The sequence below is a fragment of the Equus asinus genome, chromosome 4, assembly GCF_041296235.1.
Source record: "Equus asinus isolate D_3611 breed Donkey chromosome 4, EquAss-T2T_v2, whole genome shotgun sequence".
Classification (NCBI taxonomy): Eukaryota; Metazoa; Chordata; class Mammalia; order Perissodactyla; family Equidae; genus Equus; species Equus asinus.
This window is the reverse complement of record NC_091793.1, coordinates 66,962,888-66,979,335: the sequence shown is the minus strand read 5'-3', so window position 1 is coordinate 66,979,335 and position 16,448 is coordinate 66,962,888.

The window sequence follows — 16,448 nt, the reverse complement described above, 5'->3', positions numbered from 1 at the left end:
TTACAGATATAGATAAAATCTATAATCTAAAAGGAGATAATATACTTGCTTTTTAAGTGATAAGTTTAATTCACAAAAAACAACCATATGCTAAACTTAAAAATTGCAAAATGCAAGTGTATTACAGAAAATTTTATTATATAATAAAACTGTAAGTTAATAATAAACTTCTATTTTTTTTTGATGAGGAAGATAGGCCCTGAGCTATCATCTGTTGCTAATCTTCCTCTTTTTGCTTGAGAAAGGTTGTCCCTGAGCTAAGAACTGTACCAATCTTCCTTTATTTTGTACATGGGACACGACCACAGCATGGCTTGATGAGTGGTGTGTAGGTCTGTAGGTCCACGCCTGGGATCCAAACCTGTGAGCCCTGGGCTGCCAAAGCAGAGCACATGGACTTAATCACTACACCACTGGGTTAGCCTTCTTTATTCAATAAGCTTGAAAAGAAGTTGCAGACTTTATCGCCCTTGTCTCCTAAGTAATTCTTACGTCTGAAATAAGAAATTTTGCTTAGAGACTACAATATCATTATCACTCTTGAGAAAACTACTGATAATTTCATAATATCACATAGTATACACTCATTATTCAAATTCCTCTGTCCCAAAAATGCTTTTTATACCTTTAAAAAAATTAGAATCCTGTAAAGTTTCACCCATCACATTTAGTTGGTGCCACTTAAATATTACTTTTAATGTATTTATTTTTTAAATAGGTGGTAAATCCACATGGTTTAAAATTTAAAAAGAATATACAATGAAAAGTCTCTCTCTAGCCCTGTTCTTTAATCTCCTAACTCCTGAGGCCATCAATATAATCACTTTCACATTTAAGAGAGTCTCTCTCTTTCATTCTCTCCTTCTGTGTACATATAGTGATAGAGGTAGATATAGATATGGATCTCATTTGTATTTTTACTCAAATATAGTATACCAAACAATCAAGGTAGAGAAATCATGATCAATTCATACAGACAAAAATTATATTTGATTAAATTAAACATTACTTTCTGACAAATAAATCTTCAGGCCCAGATAGTGTCACTGGGGAATTTTATCAAATGCTTGAAGAAGAATTAACGCCATTTCTACACAAATTCTCTTCCAGAAAATAAAAGATTCATTTTATTAAACTAGCATTATCCTAATACCCAAACTAGACAAAGATAGAAAAATAACAACCACAATAAAACTCTACACACCAATGCCTCTCATTAATATAGATGTGAAACTCCTTAACAAAATGTTAACAAATAGAATTCCACAATATATAAACAAATTGTACATCACAACCAAATGAGATCTAGTCCAGGCATGCAAGGCTAGTTTAGTATTTGAAAGTTGATCAGTGTGAACCATCATATTAACAGGCTAAAGAAGAAAAATCACATGAATATATCAATACAGAAAAAGCATTTGACAAAAGTCTATGCCCTCTGATGACAAAAGCACTCAAAATAATAGAAATGAGGGGAACTCCTCAACTTGGTAAAGAACAAACAAACCTACCATGAACATTACACTTAAGGGGGAAAGACTGCTTCCCCCCTAAGATCAAAAGAAGGCATGGATAGTCACTCTCACTACCCTTATGGAGCATGGTTGTAGACGTTCTAGACAGTGCAATGGCAAGGGAATAGAACTGACAACCCAGAAAGAGACCCAGGCAAATATTACCCACTTATTATTGATAAAGTGTAAAAGATATTCAGTGGAGAGGAGGATCCAAGATGGCGCCGTGAGCAGTCCTCTTTGTCTCTCCCCCTTCAAGTCTACAATTATTTGGACACTTATCGCTTAACAAAGGATATCCAGACAGCATCTCAGGACGTCTGAGAGACCCACGCGACTATACATCGGAAGGCGGATGGACTTTCCTCCGGGAGGATGTGGAAATAGGTGAAAACTATCCGACCCTGACCGAACAGCCTAGTACCTGCAAGCGGCTTTCTTCCAATGGACGCCCCAGAAGATCAACACACATCTAGGGCAGGAGCGAGCACACAACAGAGGAGCGACGGTGGAAACAGGTGACCAGAACCCTACCTAAAGCCCACGCAATTACTCCTAAACGCAGAGGGAAACTTTGGAGTTGCACACCTGGGCCCGTGGGGAGAGTCTGTCCCCGCCATTGGCGGGGAGATCCCGCCTGGTGTTTGGGGCGCCAGGAGGGTCCCAGAGAGAGTTGCTGAGGGTACGGAGGTCCCCTGGCTGCCACTGCCTGCACAGTGGGGCTAGGGATTGCCGGAGATCTTGGAGCGGACTGGGGCTGGGTGAAGTTCCACAGGCCAATTCCGCGCCCCGGAGGGGAAGCTCCAGAGTTCCGCCCGGGCAGCAGACAAAACTCTCTGTCTGCCATTAGCGGAGGGGCCACTCCCAGCATTCATGGCTCCGGGAAAGTCCCGGAGAGAATCCCAGAAGGCGGAGCGACCTCCAGCTGCCATTGCCCGCCCCGTGGGGCTAGGGATTGCCGGAGAACTTGGAGAGGACTGGGCTGGGTGAAGCCACAGGGGCCAGCTCTGCACCCCAGAGGGGAGGCTCCGGAGTTCTGCCTAGGCAGCAGACAAAACTCTCTGTCTGCCATTAGTGGAGGGGCAAAGCCCGGCATTCAACTCCGGGAGGGTCCCAGAGAGAATCCCAGAGGGCAAGGTGACCTCCAGCTGCCGTTGCCTGCCCCGTGGGGCTGGGGATTGCCGGGGATCTTGGAGAGGACTGGGGCTGGGTGGAGCTCCAGAGGCCCGCTCCATGCCCCAGAGGGGAAGCTCCAGAGTTCTGCCCAGGCAGCAGATGGAACTCTCTGTCTGCCATTAGTGGAGGGGCCACGCCCAACATTCACAACTCCGGGAGGTCCTGGAGGGAATCCCAGAGGGCGAGTTGACCCCAGGCTGCCGTTGCCTGCCCTGTGGGGCTGGGAATTGCTGGAGATCTTGGAGATCTCGGAGAGGACTGAGGCTGGGTGAAGCTCCAGAGGCCGGCTCCGTGGCCTGGAAGGGAAACTCCAGAGTTCTGCTTGGGCAGCAGACAGAACTCTCTGTCTGCTATTGGTGGAGGGGCCACGCCCAGCATCCACAATACCAGGAGGGTCCCGGAGAGGAGAACATCAGGCAGGGCAGCAGCTGACCAGCTACCACTGAAATCAGGATCTCCGGCTATCCCCAAGACAGGGCAAAGGGCTCCCCGAGTTCCTGGGGAACAGGACTGGGGCTGGGGGGAGTTCCAGCGACCCAGCTCCATAGCCTAGGGGGAAACCCTACAGGCTCACAGCAGCCTCAGGGAAAGCCTCTGCACAGCACTAGTAGAAAGCACCCATCCGGCAGCCACAATGCTGGAAGACCCCGGGACAAAAGTAGCAGAGCTAGGTGAACTAACCACAGACTGTAGAAGATGCCAATAGCTCTCCTGCGACCCATAGTGGACAAGTGAGATTTTGTGGGTGCCGACAGTGATGGAGTGACAAATATAAGTGATCCCACCCCTGGCTGCTGGAAAAGCCCATAACACCATTGCAGACCCCAAGGAGGGAGCACGTCTAGGTGGGCTGCAACAGTAGGTACCAGCAGCCTGAAGCCCCCCTGTGACGGCCCCCATGGCAGAGGAGGGAATCCAAAGGACCACTGTGACTACGAGGAGGGGCCCAGGCCCAGTTAGCAACTGCAGATAGCGTTCCTGGTTGGTGCAGTATAAACAGCTGCTCCCCCACCGCAGCAGCAGAAACAAGTGAAAGGAGCAACTAAACTCTATCTCTATGTGGAGGCACAAATCAACAGCATCAAGCAATATGAAAACATACATTAAATGTCCAGAACAGAAGGAAAATAACAAATACACAGAAAACAATCCCAAAGAAAATGAGATATATAACCTAAATGATCATGACTTCAAAACAGCCATCATTAAAATACTCAATGAGTTAAGAGAGAATTCTGACCGACAACTCAACGAGTTCAGGAGCTATGTCACAAAAGAGTTTGATACGATAAAGAAGAACCAAACAGAAATATTGGAAATGAAGAACACAATACAGGAGATTAAGAAAAATCTAGATGCTCTGAACAGTAGGGCCGATAATATGGAGGAAAGAATTAGCAATTTGAAAGATGGCAATATAGAATTGCTGCAGGCAGAGGAGGAGAGAGAAGCAAGACTAAAAAGAAATGAAGAAACTCTCTGAGAATTATCAGACACAATTAGGAGATGCAACATAAGGATTATAGGTATACCAGAGGGAGAAGAGAAGGAGAAAGGGGCAGAAAGCCTATTCAAAGAAATAATGGCTGAGAACTTCCCAAATCTGGTGAGAGAGATGGATCTTCAGGTGACAGAAGTCAATAGATTTCCAAACTTTATCAATGCAAGAAGACCAACTCCATGGCATATAGTCGTGAAGCTAGCAAAAGTCAACGACAAGGAGAAAATACTAAGGACAGCCAGGCAAAAGAAACTAACCTACAAAGGAACCCCCATCAGGCTATCAGCAGATTTCTCAGCAGAAACTTTACAGGCTAGAAGAGAGTGGAATGATATATTCAAAAATCTGAAGGACAAAAATCTACAGCCAAGAATTCTCTACCCAGCGGAAATATTATTCAAATACGATGGAGAAATAAAAACTTTCCCAGATAAACAAAAATTAAGGGAGTTCATTGCCACAAAACCTCCTCTTCAGGAAACCCTCAGGAAAATCCTCATTCCTGAAAAATCCAAAAAAGGAAGGGGGCTACAAAACCAAGAGCAGAGGAGATAAGTAGAAGGACAACAACAGAGAGTAGCAGCTCTTCATCAGAACAGATTAAACCATGGGACGGGAAACAAAGGAAATTGAAGAAAACCAGAAAACAAGACACAAAATGGTAGTGGTAGGTCCGAACATCTCAATAATCACTCTAAATGTAAATGGATTGAACTCCCCAATCAAAAGACACAGAGTGGCAGGATGGATCAAAGATCAAGACCCAACAATATGCTGCCTCCAGTAAAAACACACCTCAGCCCCAAAGACAAACACAGACTCAGAGTGAAGGGATGGAGAACAATACTCCAAGCTAATAATGAACAAAAGAAAGCAGGTGTCGCTATACTAATATCAGACAAGGTAGATTTCAAAGCAAAACAGATAAAGAAAGACAAAGAGGGACAGTATATAATGATAAAAGGGACTCTCCACCAAGAAGACATAACACTTATAAATATATAGGCACGCAACACAGAGCACCAAAATTTGTAAAGCAACTCTTAATAGAACTAAAAGAAGACATCAACAACAATACAATAATAGTAGGGGACCTCAACACACCATTAACACCAATGGACAGAACATCCAGACAGAAAATCAACAAGGAAATAATAGAATTAAATGAAAAATTAGACCAGATGGACTTAATAGATATATATAGAACACTTCATCCAAAAACAGCAGGTTACACATTCTTCTCAAGTGCACATGGAACATTCTCAAGGATTGACCATATTTTGGGAACCAAAGCAAACATCAATAAATACAAGAGAGTTGAAATAATCTCAAGCATCTTTTCTGATCATAATGCTATGAAACTGGAAATCAACTACAAGAAAAAAGCAGAGAAAGGTGCAAAAATGTGGAGACTAAACAACATGCTTCTGAACAAACAATGGATCATTGAAGAAATTAAAGAAGAAATCAAATATTATCTGGAGACAAATGAAAATGAGAACACGACATACCAAATCATTTGGGATGCAGCAAAAGCAGTCCTAAGAGGGAAATTCATTGAAATACAGGCTCACTTCACTAAACAAGAAGAAGCTCACATAAACAACCTCAAACGACACCTAACAGAACTAGAAAAAGAAGAACAAACAAAGCCCAGAGTCAGTAGAAGGAGGGAAATAATAAAAATAAGAGCAGAAATAAACGATATTGAAACAAAAAAGACAATAGAAAGGATCAATGAAACAAAGAGTTGGTTCTTCGAAGGAATTAACAAAATTGACAAACCTTTAGCCAGACTCACCAAGAAAAGAAGAGAGAAATCGCAAATTAATAAAATTAGGATTGAGAGAGGAGAAATCACAACAGATACCAATGAAATACAAGAGATCATAAGAGAATACTATGAAAAACTATATGCCAACAAACTGAACAACCTGGAAGAAATGGACAAATTCCTAGACTCCTACAATCTCCCCAAACTGAATCAGGAAGAAATGGAGAATCTGAATAGGCCAATCACAAGTAAGGAAATAGAAACGGTAATCAAAAACCTCCCCAAAAATAAGAGTCCAGGACCAGACGGCTTCTCTGGAGAATTCTACCAAACATTCAAAGAAGAGTTAATACCTATTCTCCTCAAACTGTTCCAGAAAATTGAGAAAGATGGAGTACTCCCTAACACATTCTATGAAGCCAACATCACTCTGATCCCCAAACCTGACAAAGACAACACAAAGAAGGAGAACTACAGGCCGATATCACTGATGAACATAGATGCAAAAATCCTCAACAAAATTTTGGCAAACCGAATATAGCAATACATCAAAAAGATTATACACCATGATCAAGTGGGATTTATACCAGGGACACAGGGATGGTTCAACATCCGCAAGTCAATCAGCGTGATACACTACATCAACAAAATGAAAAACAAAAACCACATGATCATCTCAATAGATGCAGAGAAAGCATTCGACAAGATCCAACACCCATTTATGATAAAAACCCTCAATAAAATGGGTATAGAAGGAAAGTACCTCAACATAATAAAGGCCATACATGACAAACCCACAGCCAACATCATACTCAACGGACAAAAACTGAAAGCCATCCCTGTGAGGACAGGAACAAGACAAGGGTGCCCACTTTCACCACTCCTATTCAACATAGTACTGGAGGTGCTGGCCAGAGCAATTCAGCAGGAATAAGAAATAAAAGGAATCCAAACAGGTAACGAAGAAGTAAAACTCTCGCTGTTTGCAGATGACATGATCTTATATATAGAAAACCCCAAAGAATCCACAGAAAAACTATTAGAAATAATCAACAACTATAGCAAAGTAGCAGGGTATAAAATCAACATACATAAATCAGTAGCATTTCTATACACTAACAATGAACTAACAGAAAAAGAACTCAAGAACTCAATCCCATTTACAATCGCAACGAAAAGAATAAAATACCTTGGGATAAACTTAACCAAGGAAGTGAAGGATCTAGACAATGAAAACTACAAGACTTTCTTGAAAGAAATTGACGATGACATGAAGAGATGGGAAGACATTCCATGCACATGGATTGGAAGAATAAACATAGTTAAAATGTCCATACTACCTAAAGCAATCTACAGATTCAATGCTATCTCAATCAGAATCCCAAGAACATTCTTCACAGAAATTGAACAAACAATCCTAAAATTCATATGGGGCAACAAAAGACGGCGAATTGCTAAAGCAATCCTGAGCAAGAAAAACAAAGCCGGCGGAATCACAATCCCCGATTTCCAAACATACTACAAAGCTACAGTGATCAAAACAGCATGGTACTGGTACAAAAACAGGTCCACAGATCAATGGAACAGAATTGAAAGCCCAGAGATAAAACCACACATCTATGGACAGCTCATCTTTGACAAAGGAGCAGAGGGCCTACAATGGAGAAAAGAAAGTCTCTTCAAGAAATGGTGCTGGGAAAACTGGACAGCCACATGCAAAAGATTGAAAATTGACCATTCTTTTTCACCATTCACAAAAATAAACTCAAAATGGATCAAAGACCTAAAGATTAGGCCTGAGACAATAAGTCTTTTGGAAGAGAATATAGGCAGTACACTCTTTGACATCAGTTTCAAAAGAATCTTTTTGGACACTATAACACCCCAGTTGAGGGAAACAATAGAAAGAATAAACAAATGGGACTTCATCAGACTAAAGAGCTTCTTCAAGCCAAGGGAAAACAGGATTTAAACAAAAAAAATCTCACTAATTGGGAGAAAATATTTACAAGCCACTTATCCAACAAAGGGTTAATCTCCATAATATACAAAGAACTCACACTGCTTAACAACAACAAAACAAACAACCCGATCAAAAAATGGGCAGAGGACATGAACAGACATTTCTCAAAAGAAGATATGAATATGGCCAATAGACACATGAAAAGATGTTCATCATCGCTAATCATCAGGGAAATGCAAATCAAAACTACACTAAGATATCACCTTACACCCGTTAGATTGGCAAAAACATCCAAAACCAAGAGCGACAAATGTTGGAGAGGTTGTGGAGAAAAAGGAACCCTCATACACTGTTGGTGGGAATGCAAACTGGTACAGCCACTATGGAAAACAGTATGGAGATTTCTCAAAAAGTTAAAAATAGAAATACCCTATGACCCAGCCATCCCATTACTGGGTATCTATCCTAAGAACCTGAAATCAGAAGTCTCAAGAGTCTGTTGCACCCCTATGTTCATCGCAGCATTATTTACAATAGCCAAGATGTGGAACCAGCCTACATGCCCAGAAACTGATGATTGGATAAAGAAGATGTGGTATATATACACAATGGAATACTACTCAGCCATAAAAAAAGACAAAATTGGCCCATTCGCAGTAACGTGGATGGACCTCGAGGGTATTATGTTAAGCGAAATAAGCCAGTCAGAGAAAGACGAACTCTATATGACTCCACTCATAGGTGGAAGTTAGTATATTGATAAGGAGATCTGATCGGTGGTTACCGGGGAAAAGGGGGTGTGGGGGGAGGGCACAAAGGGGGAAGTGGTGTACCCACAACATGACTAACAAAAATGTACAACTGAAATCTCACAAGATTGTAATCTATCATAACATTAATAAAAAAAAAAAGATATTCAGTGGAGGAAAGATAGCCACTTCCACAAATGGTGCTGGGGCAACTGCACATCAATCAACAAAAAAAGTAAACCACAACCTAAAACTCACATGTTTTCAAAAGTTAACTCAAAATGTATCACAAACTTAAATGTAAAACATAAAAATATAAAACTTTAAAATAGGTAGGAGAAAACTTTGGATCTAGGGCTAGGTAAACAGTTATTAGACTTGACACCAAAAAAATAATCCACAAAAGAAAAAATTGATAAATTGGAGTTGATCAAGTTAAAATTTTTTGCTCAGTTGGTAACCTTGATAAGAGGATGAAAAAACAAGCTGCATAGTGAAAGAAAATATTTGCAAAATAAATACTCCAAAAAAACCGATATCAATAGTATAATTATTGATACAGATTTACCATTGAGATTTTTAAAGTTTGAATAAAGAACAAATAATCCAGTTAGAAAATGGGCAAAAGACATAGACTGACATTTCACCAAAGAGGATATACAGATGGTAAGCACACAAAAAGATGCTCAACATTATCAGTTATTAGAGAAATGAAAGTTAAAACTACAATGAGATACCATTACACACCTGGCTGAAAGTCTTAAAACAAACAAACAAACAAACAAAAACCCAAAACCAAATGCTGCTGAGAACTCGGAGAAACTTAAGGATGGAATTTCTTGGTCAAACATTATAAATATTTTGTATTTTGATTGATAGCCCCATAAAGATTTTATCAGTATACTATCAGGGAAAGTAGAGAAGAGCTCCTATTTCCAGAAATCTTGAAACATTGGATCTTATCACATTATCACCCTTTATCTCTGTATTAGTGAAGAATGATTTGGAAATTTTCATAATCAGCTTTTAAATTATTGACATGGGCAGAAGCTTTTAATTAACTTATTTTTAGATGTTTATATTCCTTTTTGCTTGAAATGCTTCTTTATAATTTTTGCTCAAGATGCAAATTGTGTTGTTTGTGATTTCATTAAAGTAAAAAGGGGAAATTGCTTTTGATATATGCTGAACATCACTCTCCTTTCCTACTTTTTCACATTTCTTTTCCATCTGTGCTATCCTTTTCCTGGAGAACTGTAGGGTATGGTTCACTATCAGTGTTAGGTGAATGATTTGAGTTTCTCAAATTTACCTGATGATACGTTTTGCCTGTGTTCTGTGAACTGTATTCTTTTGAGCAGCATTCTGGGAATGTGTCCCTTTCAGGAGATAGACATTTAAAGACTACAACATTCAAAAGCAACTGCATATATGGAGGAATTTAGAAAGTCATCATGCATATCCAAGGAAAAGTACAGTCTCAGAAAAGGCCTGGGAACACATTTAGTTTATACTTTAGGCTGATTCCCAGCATAGAGTTAGCTTTCAAAAATCAAAAGCAAATCAAAATAAAAATTAAAAAATCAACAAACCTTGGGGAAAGAGGAAAATCTCAATTCCAAAGTTATTACATGATTAGATTCAAATGTCCAGTTTTCAACAAAAAAACAGTCACAAGACATACAAAGAAACAGGCCTGTATGGTCCATTCAAAAAGAAAAAATTCAACAGAAACTGTCCCTGAGAAAGACCACTTGCTAGACCTACCAAAGACTTTAAAACAACTGACTTGAAGATATTCAAAAACTAAAGTAAGACATGTAGAAAGTCAAGAAAATGAGCTATCAGCAAAAAGAAAATATCAATAAAGAGATAGAAAAAATAAAAAGAAACAAAAAAAATCTGGAACAGAAAATTACAATAACTGTAGTGAAAATTGCACTAGAGTGAAAATTGCACTAGATATCTGCAAAAGCAGATTTGAGCAGGCAGAAGAAAGAAATAGGGAACTTGAAGATAGGACAATTCAAATGATCAAGTCTGGAAGGATAGGTAAAAAAGATTGAAAAAAACTGAACAAACCCGAAAGAACCAGTGGGACCTAATCAAATGGATTGATATACACATTATGGGAATCCCACAAGGAAAAGAGAAAGAAAGGGACAGAGAAATTCTTTTAAGAAATAATGGCAGAAAACCTCCTAAATTTGATGAAAGATATAAATATAAAGACCTCCCAAAGCCCAACAAACTCCAAGTAGGATGAATTCAAAGAGACCCACACTGAGACATGTTATAATCAAATTATCAAAAGCCAAAGACAGAGAGAGAATCTTGAAAGTACCAAAAGAGAAGTGATTTGTCACATAAAAGGGATCCTCAATAAGTTTACCAGATTTCTTATCAGAAACTTTGGAGGCCAGAAGGCAGAGGAGTGATAGAGTCAAAGTACTAAAACAAAAATAAAACTCTCAACCCACAATCCTATATCCAGAAAACTTTCCCTCAGAAGTGGGGGATAAATTAGACATTCCCAGATAAACAAAAGCTGAAGAAGTTTGTCACCATTAGACCTGCCCTGCAGGAAATGCTGTGTCCCACAGGTTGGAATGAAAGGACACGTGGCAGTAGCTTGAAGCTATATGAAAAACTAAACATCTCAGTAAAGGTTAATGCATGGGCAATAATAAAAGCTAGTATCATTGTAACTTTGGTTTGTAAACCCACAATTTTTTTTCTACATGATTTAAGAGACTAATGCACAAAAAATCTAATTATTAATCTATGTTTTTGGACATATAATGTATAAAGATTTAATTCTGTGATAGCAACAAAACCGGGGATGAAGCTGCATAGGAGCAAAGGTTTTATATGTTGTTAAAGTTAAACTGATTAAATTTAAATTAGAGTCTTATAATTTTATGATGTTAAATACAATCCCCATAATAACCACAAAGAAGATAGCTATAGAATATACATAAGAGGAAATAAGAAGAGAATTAATATGTTTCACTGCATTAAATCAACTAAACAGAAAAGGAGGCAGTAATGTAAGAAATGAGGGACAAAACGCTACAAGCAATATAGGAAAAAAAATAGCAAAATGACAGAAGTTTCTCTTTACCAGTAATTACTTTAAATGTAAATGGATTGAACTCTCCAATAAAAGCATAGAGATTGCCAGAATTCATTAAAAAAATCATCCAAATATAAATACATATGAAGCAAAAATCAACAGAACTGAAGGGAGAAATAATTCTTTAATAATAGTTGGAGACTTTGATATCCCACTCTCAATAATGGACAGAACAACTAGACATAAGGTAAATAAAGGAATACGGACTTGGATAACACAGTAAACCAACTAGATGTAATAGACATATATAAAACACTCTGCCCAACAAAAGAATAGACATTCTCAAGTTTACATGGAAGATTCTTCAGTGTAGACCATAGGTTAGGCCACAAATTAAATTTCTACAGAGTTAAAAAGATGGATATCATGCACAGTCACCCTCAATGACCACAATAAGATGACACTAGAAATAAACAATGGAAACTAGAAAATTCACATATATGTGGAAATTAAAGAACACACTCTTAAACAACCAATGGATCAAAGAAAAAAATCACAAGGAAAATCACAAAATACTTAGAGGTGAATGAAAACAAAAACACAACACAATAAAACTTATGCGATGCAGTGAAAGCAGTTCTAAAAGAAAAATTTATAGCTGTAAATAACTACATTAAAAAAGATATTAAATCAATAACCTAACTTGTCAATTTAAGAACCTAGAAAAAGAAGAACAAGAACAAGAAAAAGAAGAACAAAATAATCTAAAGCTATCACAAGGAAGGAAATAATAAAGACTAGAATGGAGATGAATAAAATAAACAGTAGAAAAACAGTAAAGAAATTCAATAAAACCAAAAGTTGTTTCTTCAAAAGATTAGCAAAATTGACAAATCTATAACTAGATTGACAAAGAAAAAAAAGAAAAGACTCAAATTACTAAAATTAGAAATGGAAGTGGACACATTACTACCAATTTTACAGAAATATAAAGAACCAAAAGATGATACCATGAACAACTGTACACCAACAAATTGGATAACCTAGATAAAATGGAAAAATTCATAGAAACACAAAACTCACCAAAGCTGAATCATAAAGTAATAGAAAATCTGAATAGATCTATACCTACTAAGGAGATTCAATCAGTAATAAACAATCTTCTGACAAAGAAATGTCCTGGACCTCATGGCTTCACTGGTGTGTTCTACTAAACCTTTTAGTATCAACTAATACCAATTATTCTCAAACTTTTTGAAAATAAATTTGAAAGCAAGAGAATACTTCCTAACTCACTCTATGAGGCAAGCATTGGCTTCATACCAAAACCGGACAGAGATACTACAAGAAAAAAAAAACTACAGACTAATAACTCTATGAACACTGATGCAAAAATTCTCAACAAAATGTTACAAAACCAAACTCAGGAGTTTACTAAAAGAATTATACACCATGACGAAGTGAAATTTATTCCCGCAATGCAAGCATTATTCAGTATATGAAAATCAATCAAAGCAATACACCACATTAACAGAATGAAGAGAAAAACATGCGATGACCTCAACTGATGCAGAAAAAGCATTTGACAACATTCAATGTCTTCCATGATAGAAATACTCAACAAACTAGGATTAGAAGGAATCTACTTCAATATAATGAATGCCATATATGAAAAACCCACTGCAAAAACCATACTCAATGGTGAAAGACTGAAAGCTTTTCTGATAAGATCAGGAACAAGACAAAGATATCCAACTTTGCCACTTTTATTTAACAGTACTGGAAATATTAGCCAGAATAATTAAGCAAGAAAAGGAAATTAAAGGCATCCGAATTGGAAAGAAAGATGTAAAATGATCTTTGTCCACAGATGATATAATGTTATTTCGATGAAAAGAATCAATAACCAATCTGTAAATGAAAATTTGGGTGAGTTTATTCTGAGCTAAAATCTGAGCATTATAACTCAGGAGAGTCTTTTCACAAAGGAACAGAGCACTCCAAAGAAGTGGGGGTATACAGGGTGGTTACATACCCTCAAAGAGTATGTTTCACATATGATTGAAATGTCCCTTTTACAATAGTCACCAGGCTGCTCTGTCAGTACAGCGATTGATGGAAACAGCAGATAGGTCTGCTGTCTCGGTGAACCCCACAGGATGGCACGTCCATTGCCTTGAGCTGGGTGGTCACAGATGAGCACTGCAATCAGTTCCCAGCCTAAGGAAAGATGCTTAATCTTTAAGGAGATGCCAACGTTGGGAGGGGGAGGGAAGTTGCACCTTTATCTCAAAATGTCTAAGCAGATATACAATGCATGCTCCATGGCCACAGTCAGGCCCTTTTGGAAAAAACAAAGTCAGGCCGAATTAGGTTTATACCAAATGGCTTCCTCATATACTTCAATATATCCTATTGCTTGCCATTTCAATGTGTCAGTTATATGTTCAAGACTCCAAAGACTCCAAAAAATAACTGATAGAACTAATAAAATAATCCAGCACAGTAGCAGGTACAAAATCTACACACAAGCTGCATTTCTATACACTAAGAGTGAACTATATGAAAAGGAAATTAAGAAAACAATTAATTTGTAATGGTATCACAAAGAATAAAATGCCTAGTAATTAACTTAACCAAGTAGGTGAAAGACTCTTCAATGGAAACTACAAAACATTGCTGAAAGAAATGAAGACATAAATAAATGAAAAGATATCTTGTGTTCATGCGTTGGAAAACTTAATGTCATTAAGATATTAATACTGTCCAAAGTGATCTACACATTCAATGGAATCTTTTTGAAAATCCCAAAAAAGTTTTTTTCAGGAATAGAATAATCTATTCTAAAATTCACATAGAATCTACTGGATTCTAAGTACTCAAAGTAATATTGAAAAAGACTAACAAAGTTGGAAGGTTTATACTTCCTGATTTCAAAACTATCTACAAAGCTTTGGTAATTGTAGCAATGTGGTGCTGGCATAAAGACAGACATATTGAACAATGAAATAGAATAGAGAGCCCAGAAATAAATCCTCATATATGGTCAAATGATTTTTTCTTTTACAAGGCAGCAGACCATTTGATGGGTGAAACGACAATCTTTTCAACATATGTTGGTGGGAAAATTGGATATTTAATGTAAAAGAATGAAGTTGAGCCCTTACCTAATACTGTGCACCAAAATTAGCTAAAAATGGATAAAATACCTAAACATAAGAGCTAAAACTTACAAAACTCTTAGAAGAAAGCACAAGGCAAAAGATTCAAGATAGTGGATTTGGCAATTAATTCTTGGATATGACAACAAAGGCACAGGCAACACTTAAAAATAGACAAATTGGGAGGAGGCTGCTTGACCAAGATTGCAGCATGACTAGTCTTCTTTGTCTCTCCCCCTTCGAATCTACAACTAATTGGACATTCATCACTTAACAAAGGATATATCCACATAGCAGCTCAGGATGCCTGAGAGACCCGTGCTGCTATACATCGGAAGGCAGATGGACTTCCCCCCGGGAGGAGGTGGAGTTAGGTGAAAACTCTCTGATGCCGACCCCCAAACAGCCTAGTACCTGCAAGTGGCTTTCTTCCAGCAGACACCCCCAGAACATCACCACACACCAAGGGCAGGAGGGTGCGCACACCAGAGGAGCAACAGTGGAAACAGGTGACTGCAGTCCTACCTAAGCCCCCTGTGATTACACCTAAGCCCAGGGGGAAACTCCAGAGTCCTGAACTGGAGGTGGCAGGGAAAGCCTCTACTCGCCATTAGAGGAGAGGCCCCACCCAGCATCCACAACGCTGGGAGTCTCCTGAAGAGAATCCTGAATGGGGCAGCAGCCTGCCAGCTGCCACCGCTGGTCTAACGGACTGCGGCTGTCACCCAGTGGGGGCACAGGGCTACCGGAGATCTCCTGGGAGAGGACTGGGGCTGGGTGGAGTTCCAGCGGCTGGCTCCACGGCCCAGGGGGAAACTCCAGGGTGACACATCGGTGGCGGCAGGGAAAGCCTCTACTCACCGTTAGCAGAGAGGCCCCACCCAGCATCCAGAATGCCAGGAGGCTCCCAGAGAGAATCCCAAACAGGGCAGCAGCCTGCCAGCTGCCGCCACCGGTCCCACAGACTGCGACTGTCGCCTGGTCAGGGCACAGGGCTACCGGAGATCTCCTGGGAGAGGACTGGGGCTGGGTGGAGTTCCAGCAGCTGGCTCCGTGGCCCAGGGGGAACTCCAGGGTCACATTTTGGCAGCAGGCAAAGCCTCTAGTCGCCATTAGTGGAGAGGCTCCACCCAGCATCCAGAATGCCAGGAGGCTCCCATAGAGAATCCCAATGGGGCGGCAGCCCGTCAGCTGCCGTTGCTGGTCTCACGGAATGCAGCTGTCACCCCAACAGGGCATGGGGCTACCAGAGATCTCCTGGGAGAGGACTGGGGCTAGGTGGAGTTCCAGCAGCCAGCTCCACAGCCCAGGGGGAAATTCCAGGGTCCTGTTCTGGCAGCAGGCAAAGCCTCTACTTGCTATTAGTGGAGAGGCCCTTCCCAGCATTCAGAACCTCGGGAGACTTCCAAAGAGAATCCTGAACGGGGCAGCAGCCCTCCAGCTGCCGTCACTGGTCTCATGGACTCTCGCTGTCACCCAGACAGGGAAAGGGGCTAAGAGATCTCCTGGGAGAGGACTGGGGCTGGGTGGAGTT